The sequence below is a fragment of the Phyllobates terribilis genome, unplaced genomic scaffold (assembly GCF_046119375.1).
Source record: "Phyllobates terribilis strain yellow unplaced genomic scaffold, ASM4611937v1 Scaffold_5__5_contigs__length_657084704, whole genome shotgun sequence".
In the NCBI taxonomy this organism is placed as follows: Eukaryota; Metazoa; Chordata; class Amphibia; order Anura; family Dendrobatidae; genus Phyllobates; species Phyllobates terribilis.
This window is the reverse complement of record NW_027362765.1, coordinates 442,679,610-442,699,480: the sequence shown is the minus strand read 5'-3', so window position 1 is coordinate 442,699,480 and position 19,871 is coordinate 442,679,610. Positions and strand designations below refer to the sequence as shown.

The window sequence follows — 19,871 nt, the reverse complement described above, 5'->3', positions numbered from 1 at the left end:
AGGCTTCCGCACAGGAACCGGCCAGGCTAAGGGCCTCAGTCAGGCACAGGCTCCACAGCATCTGACCTCTTCTGCTGCAGCCGCCAACTTCCTGAGGGACCCTGCCTCCTGTGACCCTTGCTCCACTGCCCCCCCAGGTAAGATACCGTACCTATTCAGACTATAAGATGGACCCCCAGCTTATAAAAAATAATTTTTTTCTATTTTCCACCCCAAAATTTGGGGTGCGCCTTATGGACTGGTGCGTCTTATAGTCCGAAAAATACGGTATATGTAATAAAATATGTAGCATTAATCAGATACTGGCTGCATGATTGCAGCCAGGTATATATTTTCTAAAATGCTCAGGTATTCCTGAGTAGCTGTACCATAAGGCCATGTACACATGTTCAGTATTTGGTCAGTTTTTTATCTCAGTCTTTGTAAGCCAAAACCAGAAGTGGAACAGTCAGAGGAAAAGTATAATACAAACACGTCAATACTGATGTAAAAAAAAAACACCTCACCAAAATACTCAACGTGTGACCATGGCCTAAAGATCCAGCTGGGGATCACCACAGGAGACCAGACTAGTCCAGCGTCGCCCCCGGCTGGCTTCTCCCAGCATCGCTGCAGTTTTAGAGCAGAAAGTCCATATTTTTGAGGAGAATTTGAGAGGTTTTTTTGTCAGTTTCCTCTCCAAAAACTTTACATGTGCACATTCCCAAAGTTTATGTGTACACGCCTTTGTTCTGACAGCAGAGCCGCTGAGCTGTTATAGGTGATGTCACTTCAGGAAAACGCAGGTGGTCTTTTTCCTGAACCAGCTTCACTGGGGACTTTGCAGTTGTTTTTACTGGCGGCTCCACCATAGTGCTAAGAGGTTTTCTAGCGGAAGCCACCTGAAGAATAAACAGGCCACGTCTCCTAGACACTTCAGGGTTCAGAAACCGAGAAGAAGAAAAAAGAAGTAATAAAAAGACTAAACATGTGCACAGCAATGTCGTTTTTACATTGCGCCGTGTTCATTTGTTATGGAGGTTTTGTGGAATCTGCTTTAAAGGGGTTTTCCCACGAACAAAGTACATTTTAATAAACAGATCTTGGAATAAAAATAAGTTTCACAATTGGATGTGTTAAGAAAATAATGTTCCTGTACTGAGATAATCTTATATAATGTCTGTATACTCTTTTGCTTCCCCCCTGCTCAGGAGATGTGGTATGATCAGACTATGTCCCTGTACGGTCAGACACAGCCATTACACAGTACACAGCAGGGGCTCATTTATAAGATTATCTCAGCACAGGAACATTTTATTTAAATCACATCCAATTATGGAACGTATTATTATTTCAATATCTATTGATCAAAATGTACTTTTTGGAAAATGCTTCCCAGTAATCTCTATTACTAAAATTTGCTGTTCATTTGTGGAGGGTTTTTTTAGTGTCTTTTCCTTGAAGAGATTTTAAACAATGCCTGGACAGGGGGGAAAAAAAGTGCAAGTCACTTCATTAAAGATAAACCCTCCGGACTAGGTGCTGTCCAATGTAAACACTACAAAGACGACTTCAGGAGAGAACGTTTCCTGAAACAGTTTCCACTTGAAAGTCTCAAAAAAATTCTGTATACAAATAATCTTACAGTAAAAATTACAGCTCTGTGCAGCCAACGCTCCCTCCCCCCTCCCCAGTCAAAGCAATCATTAGGGGGGCAGAACCCCATGGATGCCCCCAACATAAGTCAATGAGTGGGGGCCGTGGAACAGAACTAGTGGCGGGTTGTGGATCCTACGGATGATAAAAAAAAAAAAACACGGCAGATGTGAACAGGGACTGACAATATCAGTGAGTCGGGCGACACTTTCTGTTGTGACTTCTGATGTACAATGTGTCCTATATCATCAAACATGATGACCAAACAGAGCGCAGCTTCGGGGGCTGGAGGCAGATCGTTATCACGGATGTGATTGATAAAAGCCACAGCGCAGTCATGTCATGTTACCATATGGCCCACAGGGTGACGCCACCATATGGCCCACAGGGTGACGCCACCATATGGCCCACAGGGTGACGCCACCATATGGCCCATACCTCACCATATACCAGAGCGTCGCACAGAGAAGACCGGGGATCAATCAAGGATATAGGTAATGTCTTATTTCAGGCATTTTTCTCACAGTCCCATAAGATCAACAGCTGGTCATTATGTCACTATATGTGACAGATGCTGAGAGTGCCGCCTATAGACCGTGCCATACAGACCTGGCTGTGCAGGGAGGCGCCCTGCAGGTGCAGGCTGAGCCCGGCCGCCCTGCTCCTGCTCCGCAGACAGCACTCACCTCCCCCCGCTCGCCTCCATCTCCGGCAGCCGGATGTTTTCTCATTTCCTTCTTCTTGCAGAGAACGGAGCCCCGATGGAATCGATCACAGCTGTTCCTGCCCGCAGTGTGCGGCAGGGGGCGCTGTGCTGCGAGGCTGCCGCGGGAGCTCAGCTGTCACCTCCGTGCCGCTCACATGCTGCGGTTATTGGGGGCCGGTTTGGCTTCCTCCACACCGATGTGGCCGATGTTATTGCTTATATCAAGTGTATCCTGCTGTTTGTGCATTGGGCTTCATTACTTGTATCATGCAATGGCGGAGCCAGCAACTGATGCCTAGAGCCCACCATAGCTGTGCCCATAATGACCTGTAAGGAGGTGGTCGGACATCCCATCCGGGTCCCAGAGGCTGATCCCACAAAGCCCAGTGTATGGTGTAAATTTGGGGGTTGGTGCTCAGGACCACGGACAGTATGGACCGCAGAACGTAACCACAAGACAGTGCATTTAGGGTCGTCCGGATCGCTGCTGAGCAGGGGTGTAACTTAAAGGGACCGTCCACTGCTAGGACAACCCCTTCTCATTCCTTATATTTGGCCCCTTTAAAATAAAAACACACATGCCTGCGCTGTTCCAGCACTCACGTTCCCAGGACTCTCGTGCAGTTGTTACGTCACGGTCCCCGTCTCTGGACAAATTGAACAAAATGTCTCGGTCGGAGGAAAAAAAACAAGAAATTAGCATTCATAATTTGCCTCAGAGTCGGACGGCCCTCGCCCATTCACATCTATGGGTCCATGAAAGAAATCGGCTGACATCTGAGCACAGTCCGATTTTCACGGACTGACAGGATGGAGAAGGTGAAGAAACTTTTTTGTCTCTCGTACGAGAAAATCAGATCCGACTCTGATCAGAGTGTGATTAGCATCATCAGACCGCTTTACTCTGATGGAGAGAACACAGTCGTCTGCACCGTGACCTAATACAATGAATGCCACCTCTATCCATTACCAGCATCATGATTTAGTATAGGTATTTAGGACCATGGGTAGGGTTTTCGGCTTTGCCACGACCCCTCTGCATTTGTCAGAGCCTCCTTTTTTAAAGTTTGCACTAGTGCCGCCCTTGCTGCTGGCAGCACTTGTGCACATTCATCTCCCAGTGGTCTTCAGCAAGATGGTGCCAGTGGTGACGCATGCGTAAATTCAGACCTCGACTCAATGACAAGCTGAGATCTCAATCTGCGCATGCACCGACCATTTTGCTGAAGACCATCGGATGTCAATCTGAGCAAGCGCAGGCACCATTTTACTGAAGACCACTGGGAGACGAATGTGTACAAGCACCCCGGTGGCAAGGGCAGCCCTAGGCCAAACTGTAAAAAAGAAGGCTCGTACAAATGCAGAGGGGTCCCGGCCCAAAGTCCTGCCCCGATGCACGAAGAGGATATTGCACTAAATCTAACGTGAATTAAAAAATAACCAGTATGTGTAGCACCCCGAGGACTCGGCTGCTACAGGGGTAGTGCACCTCGAGCCAGAGGTGTGGTATTCCACTCCCGGGTAAGGATGGAGTGTGGGACTGAGCTCAGCTAGCTGCATGCACTACACTCATCCCATTTCCGGGGGACAGATCAATGGTACTCCCACTAGGTGAATGTGCAGGTACGACAGTGTCTGTCCCTGGCTGGAGTGGGAGGGGGGGTGGAACATCCCACTAGTGTAGGGGCAGATAGGGGAGGGGCTCTGGGCATAGAGATAGGAGCCCATTGGGTGCTAGTCACCTGGGCTCACACATAGAGGGAGTATATATGGTGGGCACCATCTTAGGACAGGGAGAGCGAGGGAGTCGGTCAGCCTGAGGAGAAGCAGAGCCGAGGAGCTCAGCCAGGAGGGCTGACAGGGAGCTGTGGCTCCGGCTGGGCCCAGCTCCAGGGCCAAGCCTGCAGTGGAGAGAGAGGAGGAAGAAAGGCCCAGAGACGCAGAGCCAGAGGGAACCCTGAGATCCCACAAGTTACCGGGTGAAGGGTTGGCGGAAACGGGTACCGGAACCCAAACTGGTGGAGGCTAATGATCCTCAGCCAGGAACCGGAGGTCGTGGTCAAGTTTTGCCACGACCCTCACCATATCCACCAGGAAGGCACACCACGAGTAGGGTCAGGAAAGCCAGAGAAGGTTTAACCACCAAGAGGCCCGAGGGAGCCGGACAAAGGTGGATCCCTGGTGGGGACGGCCAGCAGAAAGAGAGAGAGAGGGGAGCTCAGGATCACGCTCCGGAACTGCCTGGGGGTTAGCCGAGTCCCGCACCTGGTGAACGCAGTACGGCTCGGGTGGTCACTCCCGGCCGAAGTGACTGAAGTACCATCTGTGAGTAAAAACCCTGAACTGCACCATACGTTTCTGACTCTCCTTGCTGCACCATCACAACCTCCATCATCTACACCTGCTGCCCTGAGGCCATACCCCTCCCGTTGGGGGTTATACCATCCCCGCTGCACCATCCTTCCACCGGTCTCAGCGGTCTGCCCTGCAGCGGCAGCTCCCAAAGCTGCATTCAACGGGTGGCGTAGTCATCCAACATCTACTGCTAATAGACCGCCACTTAGTTTGACACCCTGGGCACGGACCGGGTCACCGCCACAAGGACTACTACCCCTATCCAGATCCGGCTCCGGGTATCCCTTGAACATGGCCCAGGGGGCGCGTCAACTTTTGGCGTAGTCGGCAGGATCACGTGCCCGCTACCACCGGGTACTGCGTGCCTGAAGAAAAGTTTATCTGTACCGTAAGAAGAAGTCTCCCGCCGGTTCCGGAGGGTCCCCGCCATCGGACGCCATCTCGGGTCGTTTCCCGCCGTTTGCCCGCCATCTGCAGCCTTTTCCCGCCATCCACGGAGTTTCCCGCCATTAGGAGACGGTTCCCGCCATCTGAGAAGATTTCCCGCCCTGGCAGAGCGGACGCCATTATGGGCGTGCCAGAGGGTGGCAAGAGACTACCTCCCATCGTGGGCCTGGTCCCAGAAGAGCGGCCATACCCTGTATATAGTTGCGCTTTCTAAAGCGCCCCCTACCGGTTTTAAAGAAAAACTGTTTTTCTACAAGTGACTGTTGCACTTTACCTGGTCACAAGTTGCACGGTGGCCAGGGATCAAGAATGTTTCTTATGAAAAAGTTTTTATTATGCTAAAAGAGTTAATGATATTTTATAAATGTGTGTGTTCGTAATGTTTTATACTCGTAACGTTAAAAGAGAAAAGTACCTCCCATAAAGGGATGAGTGAAAGTTAATATATCTTATATGTAAGTGCACTTTAAAAATTTTTTTGTATGTTTGTATGTTTTGCTCTTTTACAGCCCGAGGACGTGCTGTGGTTTACCAGGGGGGAATGTAGCACCCCGAGGACTCGGCTGCTACAGGGGTAGTGCACCTCGAGCCAGAGGTGTGGTATTCCACTCCCGGGTAAGGATGGAGTGTGGGACTGAGCTCAGCTAGCTGCATGCACTACACTCATCCCATTTCCGGGGGACAGATCAATGGTACTCCCACTAGGTGAATGTGCAGGTACGACAGTGTCTGTCCCTGGCTGGAGTGGGAGGGGGGGTGGAACATCCCAGTAGTGTAGGGGCAGATAGGGGAGGGGCTCTGGGCATAGAGATAGGAGCCCATTGGGTGCTAGTCACCTGGGCTCACACATAGAGGGAGTATATATGGTGGGCACCATCTTAGGACAGGGAGAGCGAGGGAGTCGGTCAGCCTGAGGAGAAGCAGAGCCGAGGAGCTCAGCCAGGAGGGCTGACAGGGAGCTGTGGCTCCGGCTGGGCCCAGCTCCAGGGCCAAGCCTGCAGTGGAGAGAGAGGAGGAAGAAAGGCCCAGAGACGCAGAGCCAGAGGGAACCCTGAGATCCCACAAGTTACCGGGTGAAGGGTTGGCGGAAACGGGTACCGGAACCCAAACTGGTGGAGGCTAATGATCCTCAGCCAGGAACCGGAGGTCGTGGTCAAGTTTTGCCGCGACCCTCACCACATCCACCAGGAAGGCACACCACGAGTAGGGTCAGGAAAGCCAGAGAAGGTTTAACCACCAAGAGGCCCGAGGGAGCCGGACAAAGGTGGATCCCTGGTGGGGACGGCCAGCAGAAAGAGAGAGAGAGGGGAGCTCAGGACCACGCTCCGGAACTGCCTGGGGGTTAGCCGAGTCCCGCACCTGGTGAACGCAGTACGGCTCGGGTGGTCACTCCCGGCCAAAGTGACTGAAGTACCATCTGTGAGTAAAAACCCTGAACTGCACCATACGTTTCTGACTCTCCTTGCTGCACCATCACAACCTCCATCATCTACACCTGCTGCCCTGAGGCCATACCCCTCCCGTTGGGGGTTATACCATCCCCGCTGCACCATCCTTCCACCGGCCTCAGCGGTCTGCCCTGCAGCGGCAGCTCCCAAAGCTGCATTCAACGGGTGGCGTAGTCATCCAACATCTACTGCTAATAGACCGCCACTTAGTTTGACACCCTGGGCACGGACCGGGTCACCGCCACAAGGACTACTACCCCTATCCAGATCCGGCTCCGGGTATCCCTTGAACATGGCCCAGGGGGCGCGTCATATGCGGATTTCTTCTCTACCGGTATCTATTAAATCAGTGTAATAGTGCCATTATGGCCATACCTTTATTTTAACATACTAAATCGTAATGACAGGTTCCCTTTAATTCAGGGACATCCAAAATAGTGGTCACAGGGGCACCCGCACAGGGGGGCAAGAGGTAAGGGGGCCACTACTACCTCCAGCAGGTGGAGTTCTGCATTATGATGAGGTATTGGACTGCCCATATATTGTTCTTCCACAGGTGCACCCCACTGTCTATGTCCACCACCGAGTGGTCATGTAGGTAAATTACTGTAAGGCTATGTTCACACATTGCGTTTTTGCTGCATTTTTTTTTTCTGAAGCAAAACCTGATCTCTTGGCAGGAGGTTTGTTTAGGATTTTTCTTGCTTTTTTGCTGCATGTTTTTCACTGTTCTTTTGTCTCTGTTAAGCATGTACATAAAGTTCAGTGAAAAAAAAAAATCTCATTCTGGTTTTGTCACAAAAAACACTGAAAAACCTGACATGCGTTTTTGGTGCATTTTTTTTCACCACCCACTACTTCCAACGGGTGAAAAAACGCTGACAGAAGTGACATGCTCTATGCTGCAAAAAACCATTGCAAAGCGCAAAATCCTGATTGAGGCTATGTGCCCACGTTGCGGAAATGAAGCAGAAAATTTCTGCTTCATTTCCGCATGTTCTCTCCCGGAATTTCGCATGCGTTTATCGCGCGTTTTCGACATGCGAAATTGCCTTGCGTTTTTTATTGCATTGCAAAGGCAATTCCGCTTGCGGAAACGCAAAATTAATGGACATGCTGCGGATTTTTGCGCGCATCAAAAACGCTGCGGAAAAATCTGCAGCATGGGCATAGAACTTGCAGATTCCCCTTGGGGACCATGGGGGGGGTGGATTACCTAGCGTTTCACAAGCGTTTACGCTGCGGAAATTCCGCAGCATATACGCTTGAAAAACGCTACGTGGACACATACCCTAAAAAAAAAAAAAAAGAAAAGCTGTGTGCACGAGATTTCTGGAGTCTTATAGACTTTTCTGGTACTGTAAAGCTCAGCTGCAATTTGCATACAAAACCCTGAAAAAGCACAATATGTGAATATAGCCCCCCTCTTCTGTGCTTCCTTTGGATGGTTTGACTGCGGCACTGCCAAAATTGGTAAATGATGTACACAGCTTTCACCTGTCCTATAGACAGTCCTATAGACAGTGAATGAAGCAGAGGTGTGCACCTGACCACTGATCCTTTCAAATGGGATTTTGCAGATCCCCCTTCTTGGGATGCCTGGGGGTTGCAGCAATAAGACCCATGCAATCCGTAAATGCCCTTATTTTGTGAATGAAGGAGAACTTCCAACTTTAGGATAATAATAATAATAATAATAATAATAATAATAATAATAATAAAAAAAGGTTGGTATTCCTACATAGTCCTATGAAAGGCAATTTAACATTACATTATTATAGCAGTGTGTATTGTATTGCAATATATCATACAAGTCCATGGAGGGGGGAAACATAAAAATGTAACAAATAATTTACAAAAAAATTAATTAGTTTGTTGTCCCACAAAAAAAAAAGACTCCATGGATCAAAAAGAAAATATGGTATCTCCATAATCAGAATGTTGAACTTGTATACACGCAATGTCAAATAATCAGCAAAAACTAAGTTTGGGGGCAGATTATCAGATTTTTATGCTGTTTAGATACAGCTCTCATACCTGGTGAATCCTGCAGATTGATCTTGCGGAGAATCCACTTTATAGCATGCAGTAATGAGAATGTATCTATCCTTTCTATTTCACCTTCCTGTCAATGTGGCTTTACATGTCATAAAGAAGGTGGAGATGGTGGTAAATGAGAATATAACTAGTGTATGATTTCTTACAAATGACATGTTGACTTTGTCCCCAGTAAATAGGCTGGGAATTCACGGCATCCGGTTCTGTGAAGGATGTTGACTACGTCTGTTTGATATCTGAACGATTCCATGGATCTGTTGTATACAACGGTGACCATTGTGTGCAGAGATATTAGCCCATTTGTTTGATGGCAAATGCAAAAGTCACGGAGAAACAAAGACGCAGTAGACGGCAACACCCTGTAAATTCATTTCTATATTACCAGGGTGGAAGCTGATGATACGTTCATTTCTGTGCACCCTTGTAATCTGCAGATCATTTCATATGTCTATGTTCCATTATAATATGATTTTTTTAGTGTAATATGAACTAAAGTTATAGCTGCCCGTGTTAGTGCTTCCTTCCTCTTTTAGTTTTCCATACAGAGATAATATGCTTTATTCCCCCAATCTTCCCCTGGTATTGTGTGCCCACGATGCAGAAATGAAGCAGAAAATTTCTGCAGCATTTCTGCATCTCCCTGGCAGAAAAAACGCATGCAGATTGTGCATGCGTTTTTCCTGCAGAATACATGCGGATTCACATGCGTATCCACATGCGTTAAAGCATGTGTTTCCGTATGCGGACTGACAAGCACTTTCCAGGCGATAGCATCACTTGGAAAGTGCTTGACAACTAGGTCACACTGTATAAATCCATGCAAAAGGCAGTGTGACCGTAAAAATAAAAAAAATAAAGCTATACTCACCCCCGATGCCCCGGCGTGTGCTGTCGCGCTCCTTCCTGGTTCCTTCCTGGCTTGCCGGCATCTCGCGAGACAGCCTGCGGTCACATCTCAGGTCCTGGAAGGAGAAGCGCTGCAGGGGCCGCCGGACAGGTGAATATAAACTTTTTTATTATTTTATTCTTTTTTTTACAGGTACAATGGTACCCAGGTCTGGATGAGAGTCTTCTCTCCTCCAGAACTGGGTACCATCCGCACATAGAGACGCATGATATCCGCTTGTACAAATGTACAGACACGGATTATGTGCGTCTCAATGCAAGTCAATGGCGGCGCTTCCGCTGCGCTTCCGCAAAATTAATGAACATCCTGCGGATTTATGAGCGCTGCAGAAACGCTGCGGAAAAATCCGCAGCATGTGCATTGACATTGCGGAATGCCATTGGGGACCATGGGGTGCAAATTCTGCAGCGGAAACGCATGAAAAACGCATCGTGTGCACGCAGCCTAAAAGAGTACATTCACATGAGACATTTTTTGACCACCTATGGTATTTTGGAGGTGTGCAGCAGTCAGATTGTGTGACCGTATGTTGAAACGGCTCACATAGGACATAAATTCAGGGGAAAAATAACAAACAAAAAAAGCCTTACCAACTCCACGTCAGATTACCAATGCACTAGCAGGACGCAGGAGACCCTAATGATAAAGGCGGGGGCAGCACAGGTGCAAAATACTGATGCAAACAGCCACTCGCAGACCTACCAATTCATGGAGGGGGTGGCTGCTTAGTATTAAACGTGCACACAGATGAGATTTGCATAGCACGGAAGTCACACAGGTACGTATAATGCACAGTGTCTGGTGTGCAGCCTATTGATGCCCATACTATTACATCAGGTGGGCTTGTCCAGCACTATATAAGTGCACCCCACAAGGTCAGACACCCCAAATCACCCAACCATCAATAAACGGCCTGGCTGCGTCCTGTATAAAAATGGAAAAATGTACAGTAAAAAGATTTAAGATGTATAAAGTACACGAGGTATTGGTTGATATTTTGGGCAAAGTATGCAAGCTCGCAAGCCACGTCAAGGTTCTCTACACTAAATTCAAAAACACCTCACAGAAAAGGACAAAAATATCATGAAAAAACACAGAAAAAAACAGGCTTACCAACTCCAGACCAGATTACCTATGCACTAGCAGAATTCTGGAGACCCCCATGTTAAAGGCGGGGGCCAAAATATCGACCAATGCCTCATGTATTTTATACATAATTTTTCATCTTTTTATTGCTAATTTTTCCATTTTTTTTGCAGGATGCAGCCAGGCCCTTTACTGCTGGTTGGGTGATTTGGGGTGTTTGTCTTTGTGGGGTGCACTTATATAGTGCTGGGCAGCCTGTCTGATTTAACAGTGTATAACGTGGGGGGACAGGAGAAATAACCTGCATTACCCTAAATGGTATACACTACTTACCTTTTTTTAAAAGGGAATCTGTCAACAGATTTTGCTGTCTAATCTGAAAGCAAAATCATGCAGAGACAGAGACCCTGATTCCAGCAATGTGTCACTTACTGGGCTGCTTCCTATAGTTTTAATAAAATCACTGTTGCCATGTAGTCCTCCATATTCATAAGCTGTGTATAATCCCACCCCCACCACTGATTGGCAGCTTTCTGCCTATGCACAGTGTACACAGAAAACTGCCAATCAGTGGTGTGGGCGGGGTTATACAGCGCTCAGCATTCAGAGACCTGCTAGATCTGCAGCAGAGAAAATAGTAATTTTATCAAAACTGCAGCAAGTAGGTGAGAAAGTGATACACTGCTGGAATCAGGGTCTCTGCTCCTATATCATGCTGCTCTCAGATGGGGTAATAAAAACCTGGTGACAGATTCCCTTTAAATTCACTTCTGATTTTGGCATTAACAATTGCATTGTAGTCACTTAGTTACTGTTGAAAAAAGACACATCCATCAGGTTCAAATGAGGGATGGGAGATGATAAAGGGAATTGGTATAGGTACAACCATAATGCATGAACCAATCTGCCCTAAAAGAGCTAATTTTTCCCTCCTGATCCTGAGCATCGATCAAACGGATCAACATTCAGAACAAAAATTTTATACATCTATATAAGCTATGTTATTATATAAAAAAGCATCAAAAACTCTTGAAAACCATAAATAGTTTCTGCTGTGACCAGCTCTTGAGGTAGACTACTCCACAGACTAATAGCTCTCATGGTAAAGAAGCCTTGCCACCTGTGGAGATTGAGCCTTTTTTTCTCCAGATGGACAGAGCTCTTCTTTTGTCTTTTGAGGCCATTTTTCGTGAAACGGCTTTTGACCATATTTTTCTATGGGCCATTTATTTACTTGTACGTCTCGTCTCAAGAATAAATATAATTATTTTAATCTTTTCTCATAACAAAAGATCCTCCATGACCCCTATCAGTTTTGTGGCTCCTCATTGTACCTTTTTGTAGCTCCAGGGCATTAACACTTTGTAAAGTGGTAGCATTATGTCCCTGTCCCGTGAGTCCATGTTTCCTTCAATACATGGCAATATCCTGCTGGCCTTAAAATCCGCTGATTGACATTGCATGCTGTTATTTAGTCTGCCATCTACAAGTGCACCCAGATCCTTCTCTACAAGTGACTCTCCTAGTTTTACTTCCCCTAGAACATATGGTGCCTGCAGGTTATTAGTGCACTGTGTATAACTTTACATGTATCAAAATTTAACCTGCTTTTTTTTAGCTACTTCCAGTTAATTTTGTACTGTAGCTGATTTGATTACTGCAACATCTGTGCCCTCTGTTTCCGATTTGGTCATTGGGCAGTGCCGCACTTTGTTGTGGGCGGTGCATGACAATGACAGTCATGTTTTATTCCTGGGACTCTTGGTACAGCTAAATCAGGGAGCTAAGGGATTAATTTTTGTCTGATTTTGCCTACTCCTCCAGACTCAACTGTGCCTTCTGAAATAGCAATGTCTCCTGATACATTGGTGCCTCCTGACATAGCAGTGCCTCTAGACTTAGCAGTGGCTCATAGAATATTAGCGTTGGAAGGGACCTCCAGGGTCACCGTGTCCAACCCTCTGCTCAATGCAGGATTCACTAAACCATCTCAGACAGATGTCTGTCCAGCCTCTGTTTAAAGACTTCCATTGAAGGAGAACTCACCACCTCTCGTGGCCGACTGTTCCACTCATTGATCACCCTCACTGTCAAAAAGTTTTTTCTAATATCTAATCTGTATCTTCTAATCTGTCTCTTCTCCAGACTCCGCAGTGCCTCCTGACACATTGGTGCCTCCAGTCTTAGCAGTGCCTCCTGACAAATTGATGTCTTCTGACATAGTGGCGCCTCCAGACACAGTAGTGCCAACTGATACAGCAGTGCCTCCTGACAAATTGATGTCTTCTGACACAGTAGTGCCTCCCAAGTGTGTTGGATTCCCGAATTTGCCATCTGCCCGGATGGAAATAAACAGTCATAAATTGCTTTTGCAGGACAAATTTCTCTAGTGATCAAATCAGACTGCTACAGTATTTTATCCCAGGGGATAAACTGTCCTAGGCCAAACTATACCCAAGGGTGTACAGGCTACAATATACCCCTCTATTTTATGAGCCCTTGTAAATGAACAGTCAAATTAGTTATGTTACAATTGCATTATAACGTTCTACATATGTGCTTTTATTTTAATGTGTAACTACTGAGAAGTGCAGTCGGATTATTTATCTCATTATATCTTTGTGGAAGTCTAATATTTTTACTGATTTGAAGTTTTTCTGGTTCAAGTAATAAAAGTCTATGTGTTAGAACTTTAAGATTTAAATTGGTTATCTTCTCACATAACTTACCTGACAAACCTGAACCCCCAATAAGATGTTGAAAAATTAAGTAATTATTGTGTATATCACTCAACGCTGCAGATATCAAGGGGGGGGTATAATCTGGCATGACTGTGTATGAAATGGCCTAGTCCATAATATACCCGAAGTATACAACCCCTGGCAAAAATTATGGAATCACCGGGCTCTGAGGATGTTCATTCAGTTGTTTAATGTTGTTGAAAAAAAGCAGATCATAGACCTGGCACAAAACTAAAGTCATTTCAAATGGCAACATTATGGCTTTAAGAAACACTAAAATAAATCAAGAAAAAAAATGTGGTACTCAGTAAGGGTATTTTTTTTCAGACCAAGCAGAGGGAAAAAATTATGGAATCACTCAATTCTGAGGAAAAAATTATGGAAAAACAAACATACAAAAGAACACTCCGATACATCACTACTATTTTGTTGCACCACCTCTGGCTTTAATAACAGCTTGCAGTCTCTGAGGCATGGACTTAATGAGTGACAAACAGTACTCTTCATCAATCTGACTCCAACTTTCTCTGATTGCTGTTGCCAGATCAGCTTTGCAGGTTGGAGCCTTGTCATGGACCATTTTCTTCAACTTCCACCAAAGATTTTCAATTGGATTGAGATCCGGACTATTTGCAGGCCATGACATTGACTTTATGTGTGTTCTTTCAAGGAATGTTTTCTCAGTTTTTGCTCTATGGCAGGATGCATTATCATCTTGAAAAATGATGTCATCATCCCCAAACATCCTTTCAATTGATGGGATAAGAAAACTGTCCAAAATATCAATGTAAACCTGGGCATTTATTGAAGATGTAATGACAGCCATCTCCCCAGTGCCTTTACCTGACATGCAGCCCCATATCATCAATGTCTGTGGAAATTTGCATGTTCTCTTCATGCAGTCATCTTTATAAATATCATCGGAACGGCACCAAACAAAAGTTCCAGCATCATCACCTTGCCCAATGCAGATTCGCGATTCATCACTGAATATGACTTTCATCCAGTCATCCACAGTCCACGATTGCTTTCCTTAGCCCATTGTAACCTTGTTTTTTTCTGTTTAGGTGTTAATGATGGCTTATGTTTAGCTTCTCTGTATGTAAATCCCATTTCCTTTAGGCTAAGTGCCCACGATGCAGAAATGCTCCGGATTTTTCCTAAGCGTTTCTGCATCTCCCTGGCAGAAAAAAATGTATGCGGATTGTACATGCGTTTTCCTGCCAGGGACATGCAGATGTGAAGCGTTCTTCACATGCATTTCCGCATGCGGGTTGACAAGCGCTTTCCGAGCGATTTTAGCATCACTTGGAAAGTGCTTGTCAACTTGGTCACACTATATAAATCCATGCAAACAGCATGGATTTATATAGTGTGACCGTAAAAGAATCTTTAAAAGTAAAAAAATAAATCTATACTTACCTTCTGATGGCCCCCGCAGTCTTGCTTCACTCCGTCCTGGCTGCCGGCACATCGCGGTACACTGAAGGACCTGCCGACGTCAGCGTCGCGTGACACGACATCAGCGCAGGTCCTCCAGTCCATCGCGATCTGCCGGCATGGGAGGACGAGCGCATCGGGGGCCATCAGAAGGTAAGTATAACATTTATTTTTTATTTTATTCTTTTTTTTTACAGTTTTCTATGGTACCCGGGTCCATAGGAGAGTCTCCTCTCCTCTAGACCCGGGTACCATCCGCACATTGAAACGCATGGAATGCGCATCTACAGATGCAGTGATGCATCATCCATGCGTTCTAATGCAAGTCAATGGCGGCGAAAACGCAGCACTTCCGCAAAATAATTGGTAGTGCTGCGTTTTTTTTCCGCAATGATAATCCGCAGCGGAAATTTCCGCAGCATGTGCACAGCACATGCGGATTATCATTGGGGAACATGGCAGGCCTTCTACCATGCGTTTTTTAAGCGTTTGTGCAGCGTTTTTGCCGCTGCGGAAACACTTAAAAAACGCATCGTGGGCACACAGCCTTAGGTGGTTTCTTACAGTTCCGTCACAGACATTGATTCCAGTTTCCTCCCATTCGTGCCTCATTTGTTTTGTTGTGCATTTCCTGTTTTGGAGACATATTGCTTTAAGTTTCCGGTTTTGACGCTTTGATGTCTTCCTTGGTCTACCAGTATGTTTGCCTTTAACAACCTTCCCATGTTGTTTGTATTTGGTCCAGATGTTAGACACAGCTGACTGTGAACAACCAACATCTTTTGCAGCATTGTGTGATGATTTACCTTCTTTTAAGAGTTTGATAATCCTCTCCTTTGTTTCAATTGACATCTCTCGTGTTGGAGCCATGATTCATGTCAGTCCACTTGGTGCAACAGCTCTCCAAGGTGTGATCACTCCTTTTTAGATGCAGACTAACGAGCAGATCTAATTTGATGCAGGTGTTAGTTTCTGAAATGAAAATTTACAGGGTGATTCCATAATTTTTTCCTCAGAATTGAGTGATTCCATAATTTTTCCCTCTGCTTGGTCTGAAAAAAATTACCCTTACTGAGTACCACTTTTTTTTCTTGATTTCTTTTAGTGCTTCTTAAAGCCATAAAGTTGCCATTTGAAATGACTTTAGTTTTGTGCCATGTCTGTGATCTGCTTTTCTTCAACAACATTAAACAACTGAATGAACATCCTCCGAGCCCGGTGATTCCATAAATTTTGCCAGGGGTTGTAATCAAGCCTAGGCCTCTTTAACCCCGGGTATAGTCTGAACTTGGGTATACTATACCCTGTTACACTGGCTAATACAATGGGGTTCAGGACAAATAAAGAAATAATACAGTGCTCAAAAAAATAAAGGGAACACTCAAATAACACATCCTAGATCTGAATGAATTAAATATTCTCATTGAATACTTTGTTCTGTACAATGTTGAATGTGCTGACAACAAAATCACACAAAAATCATCAATGGAAATCAAATTTATTAACCGATGGAGGCCTGGATTTGGAGTCACCCCCAAAATTAAAGTGGAAAAACACTCTACAGGCTGATCCAACTTTGATGTAATGTCCTTAAAGCAAGTCAAAATGAGGCTCAGTATTGTGTTTGGCCTCCACGTGTCTGTATGACCTCCCGACAACACCTGGGCATGCTCCTGGTGAGGTTGCGGATGGTCTCCTCCCAGACCTGGACTAAAGCATTCACCAACTCCTGGACAGTCTGTGGTGCAAAGTGACGTTGGTGGATGGAGCAAGACATGATGTCCTAGAAGTGCTCAATCGGATTCAGGTCTGGGGAACGGGCGGGCCAGTCCTTAGCTTCAATGCCTTCATCTTGCAGGAACTGCTGACACACTCCAGCCACATGAGGTCTGGCATTGTCCTGCATTAGGAGGAACCCAGGGCCAACCGCACCAGCATATGGTCTCACAAGGGGTCTGAGGATCCCATCTCGGTACCTAATGGCAGTCAGGCTACCTCTGGAGAGCACATGGAGGGCTGTGCGGCCCTCTAAAGAAATGTCACCCCACACCATTACTGACCCACTGCCAAACCGGTCATGCTGAAGGATGTTGCAGGCAGAAGATCGCTCTCCACGGCGTCTCCAGACTCTGTCACGTCTGTCACATGTGCTCAGTGTGAACCTGCTTTCATCTGTGAAGAGCACAGGGCACCAGTGGCGATTTTGCCAATCCTGGTGTTCTGTGGCAAATGCAAAGTGTCCTGCACGGTGTTGGGCTGTGAGCACAACCCCCATCTGTGGATGTCGGGCCCTCGTACCACCCTCATAGAGTCGGCTTCTAACCGTTTGTGCAGACACATGCACATTTGTGGCCTGCTGGAGGTCATTTTGCAGGGCTCTGGCAGTGCTCCTCCTGTTCCTTTCACAAAGGCGGAGGTAGCAGTCCTGCTGCTGGGTTGTTGCCCCTCCTACGGCCCCCCTCCACGTCTCCTGGTGTACTGGCCTGCCTCCTGGTAGCGCCTCCAGTCTCTGGACACTACGCTGACAGACACAGCAAACCTTCTTGCCACAGCTCGCATTGATGTGCCATCCTGGATGAGCTGCACTACCTGAGCAACTTCTGTGGGTTGTAGAGTCCGTCTCATGCTACCACGAGTGTGAAAGCACAACCAACATTCAAAAGTGACCAAAACATCAGCCAGAAAACTTTGGTACTGAGATGTGGTCTGTGGTCCCCACCTGCAGAACCACTCCTTTATTGAGTGTGTCTTGATAATTGCCAATAATTTCCATCTATTGTCTATTCCATTTGCACAACAGCATGTGATATTAATTGTCAATCAGTGTTGCTTCCTAAGTGGACAGTTTGATTTCACAGAAGTTTGATTTACTTGGAGTTATATTCTGTTGTTTAAGTGTTCCCTTTATTTTTTTGAGCAGTATATATCCACATTAAATAATTACCGAATATATCTGTCCTGTAATCAAAGTGGTGCAAGAGACAATCCCTGCTATCATCTGAGTCTGGTCTCAAAACCACAAACTATCTCTAAACACATCCTTATAAGTAGTTCTTGTTTTTGGCTCTTGCTTCCAGTTTCTCAGAAAACCGGCTTCACGTGCGTTGCATTAACAGATTTTCATAGTATAGCTGCCAGTTCTGTTAGGTGAAGAGCCTAAACCCTGACTGGGGTCATACAAGGTGAATCATGGAGGAGTAATGACAGGGTATTGACTAGCTGCACTAATTACATACAGCAATTACGAGCAGTCATGATTGCAGTTAGTGTTACCAAGCAGTATGCTGGTACATTCACACGTACAAAGATTCATATGTGGATTTTCTACTGCAGATTTTGCTGGGGACATGCAAGAAATGATTTGTGCCGTGCATCATTTTCGGGCGTGGACATCTACTGGAGATGGACACTCAGACGTAGTAGACTGCATCTGGGTGTCTACCTCCAGTAGGCGTGCACGCCCGAAAATTATGCACGGCAGAGCGCATGTTCGCTTTGCCGGCACCATTATAGTCTATGGCTCAGTTGGAGAATACATTTGATTTCCGTTTTGTGGGGGCGTTCAGACATATGCCCCGAAGGGACCACCCAGCGTGTACTAAACGCAATATGAAAATATTTTAAGGCTATAGTTACACATCTGTGTCAATTTTTACATTTGTGTGAAATTAACCATTTTTAATCTGTGTTAATTTTTTTTTTAGTGCCTGAATGTTAAGTTATCCATTGACTCTAACAGTCCTCCATCCTGGTATATATGTACCTCATCCTGGCCCAATTCTGGAATTCTGTTATATATCGCCCATTCTGCTATTTGTCCCTTATCCCAAGCCCCATCCTGGTATATATATCCCCCATCCTGGTATATGTCCCCCGTTCTGTTGTTGTTCTTAAATGTATAGAAGAAAATAAACCATTATACTCACCAGGGGCGTGCATAGAAGTCATGGGCTCCATAAAAGAAGTATAATGCACCCCCCATAGTCCTCCATATACTGCACAGCTCATAGTCATCCATGTAGTATAATGCACACCCCATAGTCCTCCATGAAGTATAATGCACACCCCATAGTCCTCCATGAAGTATAATGCACCCTCATAGTCATCCATAAAGTATAATGCACCTTATAGTCCTCCATAAAATATAATGCACCCCATAGTCCTCCATAAAGTATAATGCACCCCATAGTTCTCCATAAAGTGTAATGCACCCCCTTAGTCATCCATAGTAGTATAATGCACCCCCATAGTCATCCTATAAAGTATAATGCACCACCACAGCAGTATAATGCACCCCCATAGTCATCCTATAAAGTATAATGCACCCCCATAGTTATCCATAGTAGTAGTTATCCATAGTTTATTAAAAAATAACCTGGATTGTATTCTGTGTGCCTCCTTGTATGAAGTGCAAAAAGCTTCTGCGTATGTGGCCGTACTACGGATTTATATTACAAGTTTCTTTAATACAATATCCAGAACTTTCTAACAACCATTACTGCGTCACTTTATATATAACCACACAGAGGATATTTTTTTCATGTAGAGATGTTTGAATCAAGATTTTGAGTTGACTTTCCTCAAATTCTCAGTTTCATGCGAATTTGAACACTTTAAGATTTGATTCGTGGTTCGCAAAAAAAATGTATCCAGTACCATTTCCCACACTGCTGAAGCATCAGACAGCGAGGGAATGTCTTTTTGCGAGGCCGTGCAGGGCTCCCCATAATGCCCTGTAGCTATAACATCTTCTGGATTAACATGCCTTGTACAGTGGTGGTCAGTACCAGGGCTGTCTCAGACTGGTAGAGTCATTTTCCATCTCCATAGTCAGTGGGTAAGTCTCTCTCTCATGTAGAGTGTAAGCTCTTATGGTCAGTGGGGTTCTCTCTCTCCCTCTGACCCTCTCCCAGCTAATTTGATTTACAAAACCTCAGCTGATCTCTATTTTCAAGTATTCCATATACATCAGAGGTATTTTCATCTACAAAAAATATCAAATCCCCCTGACTGTTTGGCAGCCCCCATTGATCAAATACAGGTATATG

At 45.7% G+C, this 19,871-nt stretch overlaps 1 protein-coding gene across 4 annotated transcripts in view; it reads right to left on the bottom strand.

Moving 5' to 3' along the window:
- Window positions 1–8,752, bottom strand: part of MFSD13A (major facilitator superfamily domain containing 13A) — a 38,342-nt gene extending 29,590 nt beyond the window's left edge. Inside the window, exon 1 of one of the 4 annotated variants that reach the window (XM_073685310.1) lies at window positions 8,629–8,752. The gene's annotated coding sequence lies outside the window, so the exon portion shown is untranslated. Of the gene's footprint in view, window positions 1–2,244; window positions 2,433–8,628 lie in introns of those variants that run through there. The other 3 variants (XM_073685307.1, XM_073685309.1, XM_073685306.1) reach the window with 3 other exon arrangements.
- Between the last annotated feature and the right edge of the window lie 11,119 nt (window positions 8,753–19,871).